General features: G+C 45.8%; 1 protein-coding gene across 3 annotated transcripts in view; it reads left to right on the forward strand.

Annotated features, from left to right (window-relative positions):
• Positions 1–13,216: 13,216 nt before the first annotated feature.
• TMEM91 (transmembrane protein 91) overlaps positions 13,217–15,627 on the forward strand; it is a 50,937-nt gene continuing 48,526 nt past the window's right edge. For 2 of the 3 annotated variants that reach the window (XM_033956469.1, XM_033956470.1), the window contains exon 1: positions 13,217–13,380. The gene's annotated coding sequence lies outside the window, so the exon portion shown is untranslated. The remainder of the gene's footprint in view (positions 13,381–15,627) is intronic. The other variant, XM_033956468.1, reaches the window with a different exon arrangement.

A 15,627-nucleotide genomic window follows, 5' to 3' on the forward strand; every position in this document is an offset into this window, starting at 1 on the left:
AATGGGACTTCCCCTCTCCAGTGCATCTCAGGATGCACCGGGTAGGGGCCTGAGGCTCTGATTGGCCCAAGTTGTATAAGGCCCCTCCCCAGATATACCGTGAAGGGGCCTAAGGCTCTGACTAGCCCGGATGCCTAAGGACCCTCCTATGGGGCGTTCGGGCCAATCAGAGCCTTAGGCCCCTTCACAGTGCATCTGGGGAGGCCTGAGGCTTTGATTGGCCCAAGTTGTATAAGGCCCCTCCCTGAGCCAATCAGAGCCTCAGGACCCTCCGCGGAGCATCCCAAGATGCACTGAGGAGGCGGAAGTCCCATTTTAGACAACACAGGCAGGCCAGCTGGGAGTCCACACTCTCCGTGCATCTATGTTGAGGTAAGGGGGAGAGGGTGTCAGAAGTGAGGAAGGGGCATCGGAGTTGGGGGGGAGGTCACTTGGCAGCAGGGAGAGTAGGCATCTCTCCCGCTGCAGGCGGTGCACGTGGCTGAGTGGTGGCAGGTGTCTTGGCAGCGTGGAGAGTAGGCATCTCTCACACTGCAGTGGGGGTGTTGCCATCGTTCCGGGGGGGGGGGGGGTGTTTGCTGCCGCTGCAGGGAAGGGGTATTGTGATGCAGTGGGAGTGAAAATGGGCATCTCTCCTGCTGCATCATACCACAGGCTTTTTAGTCATCTCTGACACTGACCAGCACCCCTGTACTAGGGGGATCACGAACAGTCAGTCCAACCATTAGGCAAGACTAAGTGGTCACCTAAGACAGCAGCTTTGAAGGGGCAGCAAAGAGCAGGCTACTGTCAAAACAAAGCTGCCCAAACCATCAGCCTATACTCTTATACAAAGGGAAAAAGGGAATTTCCAAACTGTATTCAAACAGTAAACCAGAAAAAAGGGGAATGTGGGCTCAATTAGATCAAATATCCCAGCACAAAGTTCCACATAAAAATGATATATAGTGAACAGGTGAATAACAATTCTTATTCAAAATATGGAGGAAAAAGCCTCAGAACTCACCGTGAAAATTCTGTGTAGCTTACTGGATTTAAAAGGTAATTTTACCTCGACTGAAAAAAAAACAACAACTCTGAAATCTCTAAGCAAATGTTCAAATAATGACTCAGTGTTTCCAAAAGAATTGCAAATAAAACCTCGCAGAAACAGTATGGTCCCAATGACGGTGACCAGCATTTTGCCAAAAGCAACATCAGGTTGATTAGGACCAAGCATAATAAATCCTGCTGCTCTTAGCAAAGCTCACGTGCTTTGAACATTTCTTTAGAGATTTTGGAGGGGGGTTTTTTCCAGCTGATGAGGCACCTTTTGAACTCAGTAAGTTACACAAAATTTTCTGGACAGGGTCCTGAGGCTTTTACCTCCCATAATTTGAATAAGAATTGTAATTCACCATTTTTACAATATATTATTTTTGTTAAGTGGAAGCTTTTGCTGGGAAATTTCCAAATTATACCCAGGTAAACAGTTATTGAAAATTGTCCTTATTAAAGTGCATAGATCAAAGGTATGATATCCAATTTTTACAGGAATAGTCTGGAAGACCTGGCATTGAAGTGATCAAGATTGTTGACTTATCAAAATCTTAGGGGGTTCCTAGGAACCTTGAAGTTAATTGGGAAAGGGAGAGAGAAGGCTGAAGATTTACTTAGGGAAGGCGTGGGCAACCTTTCTACACAGAAGGCTATCCTAGAAACTGCACACAAGAAATTAACAAATACGCCATATAATTCAGTGCCAACAAAGCTCAATGAGATGAGTGAATTGAACAAAAATGATTACTAGATTGCTCTGTTATTGTACACTTCTGTCATAACTTTAAAATTTTAATGAGATTTCTGTTGCTATTCTGAAATATTTGCAAAATATAGTATTTAAAACTGTCAAGATTCTGGTTATTCATTTACAGTATTTATTTTTCTATACTGTTCTCCCAGGGAAGCCCAGAACAATTTACATGAATGTATTCAGGTACTCAAGCATTTTTCCCTGTCTGTCCCGGTGGGCTCACAATCTATTTAATGTACCTGGGGCAATGGGGGGATTAAGTGACTTGCCCAGGGTCACAAGGAGCAGCGTGGGTTTGAACCCACAACCTCAAGACGACCCAATAATCCACTGTAAAATCGAGCCAACGGAGAGCAAAAACAGATTGTGGATAAGATGTTCTGAAAATGATTTATTTCTCTTCACAATAAAATCATAAAAATGCAATTGCACATATAATAGTCCAACCGGGGCCTTATTTTAATGTATTTTTTTTTCTGGGAACTTATCAGTGGGAACAAAAATGGAAGAGAATTAATGTGTGTGGAATGGGGGGGGGGGGTGGTAACTAATTTCTTCAGCTAAATAATTCAATCCACCTCACCAGACATAGGAGAACTCACGCACCATTCACACACCCTCCAACCAAAAACGTCAAAAGAAAAAAACTGTTCGACAGCCTCCTAGCCATTCGAGCTGCAACACTCGACCCCCAACTCCACAACCTGTTGACCTCGACCACAGACTACAAAACCTTCAAAAAAGAAATAAAAACCCTTCTATTCAAAAAACACATAAAACCGAACTAACACAATCAGAACTGTCCCAAGCATCACCTGCAATTACTCCATATGTACTTCTGATGTCATGACAATTCAGACATAATTTATGTTATGTTATGTTTGGAATAATGGTTACATATATGAGGTTCAATAAAAGAAAATTTTCACTGCCTGTTTCTATTCTGACCATTTATTCCGTTTCATGGTCATTACAAAAAATATTTTTTTACATGGGGGGGGGGTCAAAAAATGATGGGCCCCGGGTGCCACATACCCTAGGTACGCCACTGATCAGCGCTCAGGCACTTGCTTGTATTGGAATTTATGTATGCCATTACCGCTTTCAATAAAATATATTTTTTTTAAAAAGAAAGTAAGGCAAGAACAGTTCAGACCTGTCGGCAAATTTTGGCTACAAATGTGGCACAACAATATTAATGACCTCATTGTACCACATTCGCATGGCAGTATCGGAGTCTGTTTGAAAACTGGGCTAGATGATACAGTGAGACGTGGCATGACGAGCATAATATGGCAAAACATAGCATGGCAAACATAGTAGTACAAGCGTGGCTGACCTATGATAGAACCTAGCATATGTGCCGATCTTTTATAGAATCGCACCTATCTCCAAATTAAATTTTTTTTCAGTTTAATTGAAGCCAATTTACTAACTAGGTTAGGCATGTAACTTTAGATGCCACTTATAGAATCCCCCCCTCCCGTGTGCCAAAATTAAGGATCACTATCGTAACCTCACACTTAGATTACTGCATTCTACTTTTAACTGGTCTCCCCCCAGTGCCGCCTCTCCCCCCTGCAATCTGTGCAAAACTCTGCTGCATGACTCATCTTCTTCCAACCTCGCTGCACTCATGTCACCCCCTCTCCTTAAATCACTTCACTGGCTCCCTATCCGCCTTCGCATACAGTTCAAGCTCCTATTGCTGACCTACAAGTGTGTTCATTCTGCTGCCCCTCAATTTCTCTCCTCTCTTCTCTCTCCTTGTACACCTCCCAGAAAACTCCGTTCCTCAGATAAGCTGCTCTTAACGTTACCCTTCTCCTCCACTGCCAAGTCTAGACTTCGTTCCTTTCATCTAGCTGCCCCCTATGCCTGAGTTTGACCGCCAAGCCCCTTCCCTTCCCTTGTTTAAAAGCAGACTGAAAACCCATTTTTTTTTATATAGCCTTTCTGATATAGCCTTCAATCCTTAACCCTACTCCTCTGCCCACCAAACCAGCCAGCTGAATAACCATTCTCCTTAATTGTATCCATGACATCCTGTTTGTCTGTCATGGCTGTTTAGATTGTAAGCTCTTTCGAGCAGGGGCTATTTTCTTCTTCTGTGTGACTCTGTACAACGCTGCGTATGTCTGGTAGTGCTATAGAAATAATTCATAGTAGTAGTAGTGTAAAGAGTTTCAGTCTTTGGGAAGCAGAGTTAAGATTGTGATGTCATAATGCTTCATTCCACCAATAACAGCCAACCTCATCAGTGATGTCACAATGGCTTGACTGTCCTGTACTCCCTCTGCCCTCCAACCCAGCCAGCAGATTAACTCTTCCCCTTAACCGTATTCCTGACATCCTGTTTGTCTGTCTTGGCTGTTTAGATTGTAAGCTCTTTTGAGCAGGGACTGTTTTCTTCTTCTTTGTGACTCTGCAGCACTGCGTGCGTCTGGTGGCGCTATAGAAATCATTAATATTAGTAGTAGTATGTCACTCAAAAGGAGACATGGCCATGGAGGAGCATGGGTAGGTCAAGGGCATTCACAAAAGATGTGCGCAGTGTTACAGAATAGTGGGAATCCACCCCCAATTTGTGCACCAGGTTTCACCAGTCCTCGTGCCCGAAACTGAGTGCTGAATTAAATGCCCAGTGCTATTCTATAAAGCAGTGTCCCTCAAACTGTGTGCCCCAGCGCATTGGTGTGCCCCAAAGAGATTTGGGGCGTGCCACAAGAGATTCCAGAATTGTACTTTATTTTTTAAAATTCCCTTTCTAAGTATACACTAGAATAGATGACATATACGTCACGTACGCAAGTCTTTCAATGTTACGAGCGTCTGTGTGCCTAAGGGTACAACCACCCAGACAAGCATCATTCTTTGATGTGATTGGTCCTTGAAATCTAACTGCAAGTAATTTTAGTTTTATTTTTTTATGTAGTAGCTATCCTAACTTGAGCAACAAAGCAATCAAGGTTTGTTACAGTTTGGATCTTATCTTTGCAAAGTTGGATTCTCAGCTCTGACAGAAAGTGAAAAAAAAAAAAGAGAACGACTTCAGAGGGTGGATGATAACATGCATATTTGAAGTTCAAGTTTCTAGTTTATTGCATTTGATACACCACCTAAAAACCTAGGCGGTTTACATAAAATGAAAACATTTATACAAATGTTTCTAATAAAAATACAAAGTGTGTGGGGGGGGGGGAGACAGACAATAATGACACACTATAGCAGTGTTCTTCAACTGCCGGTCCATAGAAAGTTCCTGCCGGTCCACAGGGCCAGCACGTGCATCAGACCCAAGACAGTGTTCTTCAGCCGCCGGTCCGTGGTGCGATCGATGCGGCGTTGTCTTCGGGCCGGCTCCCTCTTCCTCACTGCTGCAGTGCACAAAGCCGTGGCCAGAGGCTCCTACATCGCAACGTCAGAGGGAGGGCTTCCAGATGAGGCGCGGGACACCCTAATCTTGGGACACAAAAGGAGAAACGGTCGAAGGATACGTCATGTTAATTTAGGATGGGGGAAGAGACAAACCGAAAGTCTGGGAAAGATATCTGAATAGGGGATGAAAGGGAAGGCAGCTTCCAGAGGACGTAATAGGGCAGAGTACGGTACTGGGGTTTAAGAAAGGATTGGACAATTTCCTGCTGGAAAAGGGGATAGAAGGGTATTAATAGAGGATTACTGCACAGGTCCTGGACCTGTTGGGCCGCCGCGTGAGCGGACTGTTGGGCACGATGGACCTCAGGTCTGACACAGCAGAGGCATTGCTTATGTTCTTATGTTCTAAGGCCAAGCGAGACCGATCCACGTACTTAAGACTAGTATTCAAGGACGGGGAACATACTTTAAATACTAAATGCGTCGTGGAGTGGGAATGTTTTAAGACTTGATTTGAATTTAGAAAAAACACAATGTTCCTGTCTTAACTATCGAGCTGCGTTTTGAGTTAATTTGCACTCAAAAACAAGCACATCCATCACATGGATAAGCAATTCTATTCTATCTACTTTAATTTCACTATTGTTACAATTACCCATACATAGCTTACAGAATTTTAAATAAATAGCTCTCAAATTTAATTTTGTGTTGGTTTTGAAATTTTATCATTTCAATTATAAGGGGCCTCTCTGACTAGACTATTTTTCGCTTTGGTTTTGCTTTGTCATCCCTGGAAGGACATAATCCTTTCTACACCTTTTTTTTTTTTTTGCAGCCCCCCCCCCCCTATTCAGTATGTCTGTCCCTTTGGTCACCTTAGCAACAGCCACATAAATCTATTCATCAAGGGAGGGTATCTCTGGCTGCTGCCACTGTCAACTCATACCAAGATGTATTAGGATTTTGCTTGGTGAGATCCTGATAAGTTGTCTGCTTGTGGAGGTGAGCTCCCTAGGTACACACTACCTCCCTTTCCAGACAGGCAGACCGCAGGCTGGCAGGGACGTGACAGAGTGTCATGTTTTATACTGTGTTCTAATCTCCTAACACGGGGACGCTTTGCTCCTCTCTCTCTTTCTCTCTGATACACACATAAAAACAACCATAATGGGTCAAACCAATAGTCCATCTAGCAGTTTCCCAGGAGAGCTGAGAACGGTTTACGTGAGTTTATTCAGGCACTCAAGCATTTTTCCCTGTCTGTCCTGGTGGGCTCACAATCTATCTAATGCAGTGGTTTTCAACCTTTTTACGCCCGTGGACCGGCAGAAATAAAAGAATTATTTTGTGGACCGGCAAACTACTAGGACTAAAATTTAAGAACCCCGTTTCCGCCCCATCTCCGCGAGCTCGGTCACCTCAGTAACTATAGAAAAATAGACAAATATAGTGCAAAATATAAACAGCAGATGTAAATTCTCAAAACTGACACATTTTCATCACTAAATTGAAAATAAAATCATTTTTCCTACTTTTGCTGTCTGGTGATTTCATGAGTCTCTGGTTGCGTTTCCTTCTGTCTGTGTATCCTTTCTTTCATTTCTTTCTTTCTTTCTGCACTCAGGCCCAATAATTGTCCCTTTCTATTCCCTCCCTCTTTCCTTCCTATGTCCTTAGTGCCCCCGGTGCCTCCTTCCCATGTCTTTAGTGCCCTCAGTACCTCCTTACCATGTCCTTAGTGCCCCTTCCTATGTCTTTAGTGCCCCCAGTGCCTCCTTCCCAAGTCCTTAGTGCCCCTTCCTGTCTTTAGTGCCCCCAGTGCTTCCTTCCCAAGTCCTTAGTGCCCCTTCCTATGTCTTTAGTGCCCCCAGTGCCTCCTTCCCATGTCCTTAGTGTCCCCAGTGCCTCCTTCCCATGTCCTTAGTGCCCCTAGTGCCTCATTCCCATGTCTTTAGTGCCCCCAGTGCCTCCTTCCCAAGTCTTTAGTGCCCCCAGTGCCTCCTTCCTATGTCCCTCTCACTGCCGTCCACACTTTGTTCCACCCCCACCCCTGAAGCCAGCCTTCCTGCCTGCCTACCTCCTTCCCTCCCTGCCGCGCATAAAAAAAAAAGCCTCCCTCCTTCCTTTCCCCGGGTCGGCTGCTAGCTTACCGTCCTGCTGCTGCTACTGCTAAAGCCGACATGAAGTCTTCTTTCCGACGTCAATTCTGACGTCGGAGAGAATGTTCTGGGCCCCGAGCTGTCCCGAAGCTGTGTGTGGGGACAACGGGACAGGAGGTCTGAAAATGGGACCAATGGTCACCTTATTCTTGCCAGCCCTGTGTGGACCGACAGAAATTTCCTGCGGACCGACACCGGTCTGCGGACCGGCGGTTGAAGAACAGTGATCTAATGTACCTGGGGCAATGGGAGGGAGGGATTAAGGGCTAGATTCACTAAGCCCACCGATCGTATTTGCGATCATGTACCGACCCAATTTTCCCCCGATCCAATTCACGAATCTCTGTGCCGATCATCCTCCGATCCGCACATGCAAATGAGGGGGAACGGCATGCAAAATAGGAAGGACGCGATTCACAAAATAATTTCAGGAACACCGACTGAGCTGCCCGATCAAAAAACAAGCGACTGCTGAGGACCAGTCGCTTGTTTAAAAACCCTTGCTCTCTGCCCCGACTCCGTGGTTTTAACCCACGATGCAGCCCTGCTTTTAACCCAAGGGTTAAAAACACAGGCTCCCGGAAGTTTCCAGCTCGATAACAAAAAACAAAATAAAAAGAAGTTTCAAGCGCTATCTTCGAGGTGAGCATGCGCAGACCATCTACAGGCGAAGGAGATGATCTGTGCATGTCAGGATTGCTGGAGAGTGATCTGTGTGGTCGGTGAAGGGCATTCCTCTGATCTCCCCCATTTGAATATGGACCCATAGTGAATTGGTCAGCCTGCCTCAGATCACCCACAGATCAGTGGGCTTAGTGAATCTAGGCTTAAGTGACTTGCCCAGTGTCACAAAGAGCAGCGTGGATTTGAACCTACAACCCCAGGGTAGCTTGAACCACTGCGCCACACTCTCCCCAAACAGTCCATGCTGCCTATCCAGGGCAAGCAGTAGCTTCCCCCCACCTTTGTCTCAATAGCACACTATGGACTTTTCCTCCAGGAACTTGTTCAAACCTTTCTTAAACCCAGCTGTGCTAACTGCTGTAACCACATCCTCTGGTAATGAGTTCCAGAGCTTAACTAGTCTTTGGGTAAAGAAAAAATATTTCCTTCTATTTGTTTTAAAAGAATTCCTATGTAATTTGAATGCTCCCTCTTTTCTGTACTTCTTGAAAGGGTGAAAAATCGATTCACTTTTACCCATTCTACACCTCAACCATCTCCCCCCCCTCAACCATCTCTTTACCAAGCTGAAGAGCCCAACCTCTTTAGTCTTTCCTCATAGGAGAGGAGTTCCATCCCCTTTATCATTTTGGTCACTCTTTTTTGAAACTTTCCTAATTACACGATAACTTTTTTTTTGTTTTTTTCATATACAGCGACCAGAATTGTGCATAATTAATATTCTTGGTCTTATTTACCATACCTTTCCTAATAATTCCTAGCATCCTGTTTACATTTTTTTTTTGCCACACACTGGGCAGAAGATTTCAGCATAGTGTCTACAATGATACCCAGATCTTTTTCTTGGGTGCTAACTCCTAAGGTGAAGCTAGCATTACAGGTACTTTGCATTTATGCATATTAAATTTCATCTGCTATTTAGATGCCCAGTCTTCCAATTTCCTAAGGTCTTTCTGCATTTCCCCCCCCCCCCCCCCAGTCCTCATATGTTTTGACACTTTGAATAATTTTGTGTCATCTGTAAATTTAATCACATCACTTGTTGGTCCAATTTCCTGCTCATTTATATATATGTAGGTTAAGTAACACTGATCCCAATCCAGAACCCTCCTCCTCCATTTAACCCTACCCTCTGCTTTCTGTCCAGTAAAATCCACATATATGTCCCCAGGTACCTGACTTCCAAATGACAGAGACAGAGAAAGTATGGGGCAGGAATTGGGACCTAAATCCTTTTCAATGACTTTTAATTTTTTCAAGAGTCTCTCACACACACCTCTTCTCTCCCTCTCCTAGTTCATTTTTTTCAGGTACACCCCTATACACAATTTCTCTCTTCCTTTCCTTTACACACACATCCCTTCTATCTCTCTCTCCTCCTCCTCTTGTCCCCTCTCTCTCATTGTCACATACCTCCTATACACCGCTTATCTCCCCCTTCTCTTGTCCCACTTTCACACATAAACACTTCATGCACAACTCTCTCTCTCTCACACACACACACACACACCTATACACGCTTATCTGCCCTCCCCCTCTTCTTGTCCCTCTTTCACACATATAAACTGCACAGAAAATCTCACACACACACACCTATACACGCTTATCTCCCCTCCCCCTCCTCTTGTCCCTCTTTCACACATATACACTGCACACAAAATCTCACACACACACACATACATGCTTATCTCCCCCCCTCCTCTTGTCCCTCTTTCACACATATACACTGCACACAAAACTCTCTCTCACACACACACACACACACACCTATACACGCTTATCTCCCCTCCCCCTCCTCTTGTCCCTCTTTCACACATATACACTGCACACAAAACTCTCTCTCACACACACACACACCTATACACACTTATCTCCCCTCCCCCTCCTCTTGTCCCTCTTTCACACATATACACTGCACACAAAACTCTCTCACACACACACACACACACACACACCTATACACGCTTATCTCCCCTCCCCCTCCTCTTGTCCCTCTTTCACACATATACACTGCACACAAAACTCTCTCTCACACACACATACACACTTATCTCCCCTCCCCCTCCTCTTGTCCCTCTTTCACACATATACACTGCACACAAAACTCTCTCTCACACACACACACCTATACACGCTTATCTCCCCTCCCCTCCTCTTGTCCCTCTTTCACACATATACACTGCACACAAAATCTCTCACACACACACAAACTATACACGCTTATCTCCCCTCCCCCTCCTCTTGTCCCTCTTTCACACATATACACTGTACACAAAATCTCTCACACACACACAAACTATACACGCTTATCTCCCCCCCTCCTCTTGTCCCTCTTTCACACATATACACTGCACACAAAATCTCTCACACACACAAACTATACACGCTTATCTCCCCTTCCCCTCCTCTTGTCCCTCTTTCACACATATACACTGCACACAAAATCTCACACACACACCTATATACGCTTATCTCCCCTCTCCCTCCTCTTGTCCCTCTTTCACACATATACACTGCACACAAAACTCTCTCTCTCACACACACAAACTATACACTCTTATCTCTCCTCCCCCTCCTCTTGTCCTTCTTTCACACATATACACTGCACACAAAATCTCTCTCACACACACACCTATACACGCTTATCTCCCCTCTCCCTCCTCTTGTCCCTCTTTCACACATGTACACTGCACACAAAACTCTCTCTCACACACACACAAACTATACACGCTTATCTCCCCTCTCCCTCCTCTTGTCCCTCTTTCACACATGTACACTGCACACAAAACTCTCTCTCACACACACACAAACTATACACGCTTATCTCCCCTCTCCCTCCTCTTGTCCCTCTTTCACACATATACACTGCACACAAAACTCTCTCTCTCACACACACAAACTATACACTCTTATCTCTCCTCCCCCTCCTCTTGTCCCTCTTTCACACATATACACTGCACACAAAATCTCTCTCACACACACACCTATACACGCTTATCTCCCCTCTCCCTCCTCTTGTCCCTCTTTCACACATGTACACTGCACACAAAACTCTCTCTCACACACACACAAACTATACACGCTTATCTCCCCTCCCCCTCCTCTCGTCCCTCTTTCACACATATACACTGCACACAAAATCTCTCACACACACACAAACTATACACGCTTATCTCCCCCCTCCTCTTGTCCCTCTTTCACACATATACACTGCACACAAAACTCTCTCTCTCACACACACAAACTATACACTCTTATCTCTCCTCCCCCTCCTCTTGTCCCTCTTTCACACATATACACTGCACACAAAATCTCTCACACACACACACCTATACACGCTTATCTCCCCTCCCCTCCTCTTGTCCCTCTTTCACACATGTACACTGCACACAAAACTCTCTCTCACACACACAAACTATACACGCTTATCTCCCCTCCCCCTCCTCTTGTCCCGCTTTCACACATATACACTGCACACAAAACTCTCTCTCACACACACAAACTATACACGCTTATCTCCCCTCCCTCTCCTCTTGTCCCGCTTTCACACATATACACTGCACACAAAATCTCTCTCACACACACAAACTATACACACTTATCTCCCCTCCCCCTCCTCTTGTCCCTCTTTCACACATATACACTGCACACAAAATCTCACACACACACCTATATACGCTTATCTCCCCTCCCCCTCCTCTTGTCCCTCTTTCACACATATACACTGCACACAAAACTCTCTCTCTCACACACACAAACTATACACACTTATCTCCCCTCCCCCTCCTCTTGTCCCTCTTTCACACATATACACTGCACACAAAATCTCTCACACACACACCTATACACGCTTATCTCCCCTCTCCCTCCTCTTGTCCCTCTTTCACATATGTACACTGCACACAAAACTCTCTCTCACACACACACAAACTATACACGCTTATCTCCCCTCCCCCTCCTCTTGTCCCTCTTTCACACATATACACTGCACACAAAATCTCTCACACACACACAAACTATACATGCTTATCTCCCCTCCCCCTCCTCTTGTCCCTCTTTCACACATATACACTGCACACAAAATCTCTCACACACACACAAACTATACACGCTTATCTCCCCCCTCCTCTTGTCCCTCTTTCACACATATACACTGCACACAAAACTCTCTCTCTCACACACACAAACTATACACGCTTATCTCCCCTCCCCCTCCTCTTGTCCCTCTTTCACACATATACACTGCACACAAAATCTCTCACACACACACACCTATACACGCTTATCTCCCCTCCCCCTCCTCTTGTCCCTCTTTCACACATATACACTGCACACAAAATCTCTCACACACACACCTATACACGCTTATCTCCCCTCTCCCTCCTCTTGTCCCTCTTTCACATATGTACACTGCACACAAAACTCTCTCTCACACACACACAAACTATACACGCTTATCTCCCCTCCCCCTCCTCTTGTCCCTCTTTCACACATATACACTGCACACAAAATCTCTCACACACACACAAACTATACATGCTTATCTCCCCTCCCCCTCCTCTTGTCCCTCTTTCACACATATACACTGCACACAAAATCTCTCACACACACACAAACTATACACGCTTATCTCCCCCCTCCTCTTGTCCCTCTTTCACACATATACACTGCACACAAAATCTCTCACACACACACACCTATACACGCTTATCTCCCCTCCCCCTCCTCTTGTCCCTCTTTCACACATATACACTGCACACAAAACTCTCACTCACACACACACACATACACACTTATCTCCCCTCCCCCTCCTCTTGTCCCTCTTTCACACATTTGCACTGCACACACAACTTCTCTCTCACTCACACTCACACTCACTCTGTCTCTCTCAAAGCCAGCCACCTTTTCTTTTAAAGTGACACTTAAAGAGAGGGTCTGCGTGTATGTAGTTTCTCTTCAAAACACTCAAAGGCTGTCTAAATCACATTCAGCCTCTCTTTGTCACACACCCACTTTCTCTCTCCGCCTCCCCGATGCACACACTTTGTGTCACTCCGGAGTCAGTGCATCACTGTGGGCACCGCTCCGCAAGAGGAAGGCTGCGGGCAAAAGGCTGGCACGGCACCCCAGCCCGGATCCCGGGCACCAGCCAGTCCCGGGCGAGGAAAGTGTGGTCAGCACTTGCCGGAGAGCAAGAGCCGCCTCACTCCCTCACTTCGGTCTGGGTTAGGAGGGACTGCGCTTCCGCCCTCCCAAGCCAAACTTTCTGCACAGCGCCTGTCTCTTTTCTGCGGGGTGGGGGAGGGGGGGGGGATCGTGGAAGCTGCAAGATTTCCAAGGTCTCCCAAGAGGGACAGAGGACAAGAGGTGAGCAGTCTTCAATTTGGGTTGGAGGCGGGAGGGGGAAGGCAAATGCATTTGGTCTTCTACCTCCCTACCAACCTGACACATTCTTTGTCTCTCCGCTTTCTCCCCTCGCTCTCTAGTCCTTTCTGACTGTCTCTAGTAAGAGGTTAATGTCATTTGTCCTGGCTCGTCATCCTTTCATTTCAGTCTTTTCTCTGCTCTCAGAAGACTTTTCTTCCTCTCCCTCGCCCCTAGTTAGGATTCTGGAGGAGAGAAGTCCTTGGGGGGGGGGGGGGGGGTATATAAAGGACCGCTGCGAAAACAGGACAGGCTCATGCAATCAGAGTGAGACTGTAGGGTAGGAGAGCTGAGAGCAGTAAAAGGCAGAAGGCAAGGAGATCGTCCAAGCAGTAGCTATTCATTTCCAGAACCTAAGGCAGCAAACACCAAACAGTCCAGTGCTTTAGGTGAGCGAGGTCCCTTCCCAGGGGAGCTGATGATCCTACTCCGTTAGCTGAAAAGCGGAAGAGATGTCCCTCAATAAAAAAAAGTATGCGTGTTTTTCGAGAGGAACCTGGGCAGAGATTAAACTGGGAAGGGATGGTTGTCATTGATATGTCTAGGAGGGCACCCTTACGAGGGACACTAGCCCTTGGATTCTGAGGCTATGAGCTTGGTATCTCCTTAGAGCTGCCCTTCTTTGCACGTAAAAGGCAGGGTGCAGGAGTCTCTGGCTGTCGGGAACACGAATGAGGTCTACAAAACACAGGAGCCAGCTCTGTGGATAGCACCCCTAATCATTTTGGTGTCTATGCTACAGTATAACCTCTTCATGTCAGATTACATTTGAATAGGGAAAAGAAAATCTCATCCCCAGCTGTCTCACTCTCTCTCTTCCATTCACTCACACCTCCTTTCTTTTCCTCTCGCTTCCTGACAGCCTTTCCCCCCATATTCCTCTTTTTCTCTGCTTCTCTCTCTGCCATTTGTCATCTCTTCCTCACTAGAGACCTTTTCTGCATTTCTCACCCTCCCTCCCCTTGTCTTTCTTCCCCCTCCCCTTGCTTCATTATTCTTTACTATTCTCTTCCCTGTGTTTTTTATGGGAGGGGGGGTCCTGAGTTAACACTGAGCAGGGGGTCTCGTTTATATTTGGGGAGGGAGATATCCAGAGACAAAACTTGAAAGGTATCCCAAGACTTGGTGTCTAGTAAACATCTCTGAATGTGCAGTGTTGGTAGGTGTAGGGATGAAGTAGGATGGGGGGGGGGGTGGATAAGAGAAAGTCAGTATTAAATGAAGAGCTCTTGTTGTAGGCATAGGTGAGAACAGTATAGGCAAGCCTAAAGGAAATATTATCCAAACAACCCGGGAGGTAAAATAAGCTTTGCAGCTGATAAGGGGCATTTAAACTGAGTTCCTGGATCTGTCACTGCCCTTTCTCCTGGCCTAGAATGCTCTATTGTCTACCTTTGGCCAGAGATCATTTTTCTACAGATCGCAGGGAAACAAGGGCACAATGAGGTTTGTCAGATGCTATGTCAATGTTATGCGGAGAATGCTGTTATTGCTTAGAAAGGGTCTCAACACAAGTCACTGACAGAGAGATTGCCTGTACATCTTATTTGTAAGGCAATAATTCCTTCAGCGCTGTTAGCCAATTTCTGTGATTTTCAGCTTCTTTCCTCCAAGGTACATAAATTGTTCAAGGTGTCCCCAGCACTCACTTAGCATTAGAAGAGTTGTCACTCCCTTGGGTTTTGCTTTAAAGAGCAACCAGTCCCCTTCTCAGGGTGTTTCTCACTAGGAAGCCTTATCGGCAAAAGAGTGTCTGAAGTTAGGTTAATTTGTTAAAGTGTAGTTACTTACCTGTAACCTACGTTACAGGTAAGTAACTACATTTTCTTCTAGGACAGGGGTGTCCAATGTCGGTCCTCGAGGGCCGCAATCCAGTCGGGTTTTCAGGATTTCCCCAATGAATATGTATGAGATCTATGTGCATGCACTGCTTTCAATGCATATTCATTGGGGAAATCCTGAAAACCCGACTGGATTGCGGCCCTCGAGGACCGACATTGGACACCCCTGTTCTAGGACAAGCAGGATAAGTCAGCCACATCTGGATGACTCCCTAGCTGAGGGATGCGCAGATTAGCCTTGCTACGCTTTTGCACCCTGTGTGTTCCTCGCCTGGCTGTGGAAGCCGAGCCGGGCAAGATTAAATGAAGACCAGAATGAGTTGTGGGAATATGGCTTCAATGAAGCACA

The sequence above is a fragment of the Geotrypetes seraphini genome, chromosome 8 (genome assembly GCF_902459505.1).
Source record: "Geotrypetes seraphini chromosome 8, aGeoSer1.1, whole genome shotgun sequence".
NCBI lineage: Eukaryota > Metazoa > Chordata > Amphibia > Gymnophiona > Dermophiidae > Geotrypetes > Geotrypetes seraphini.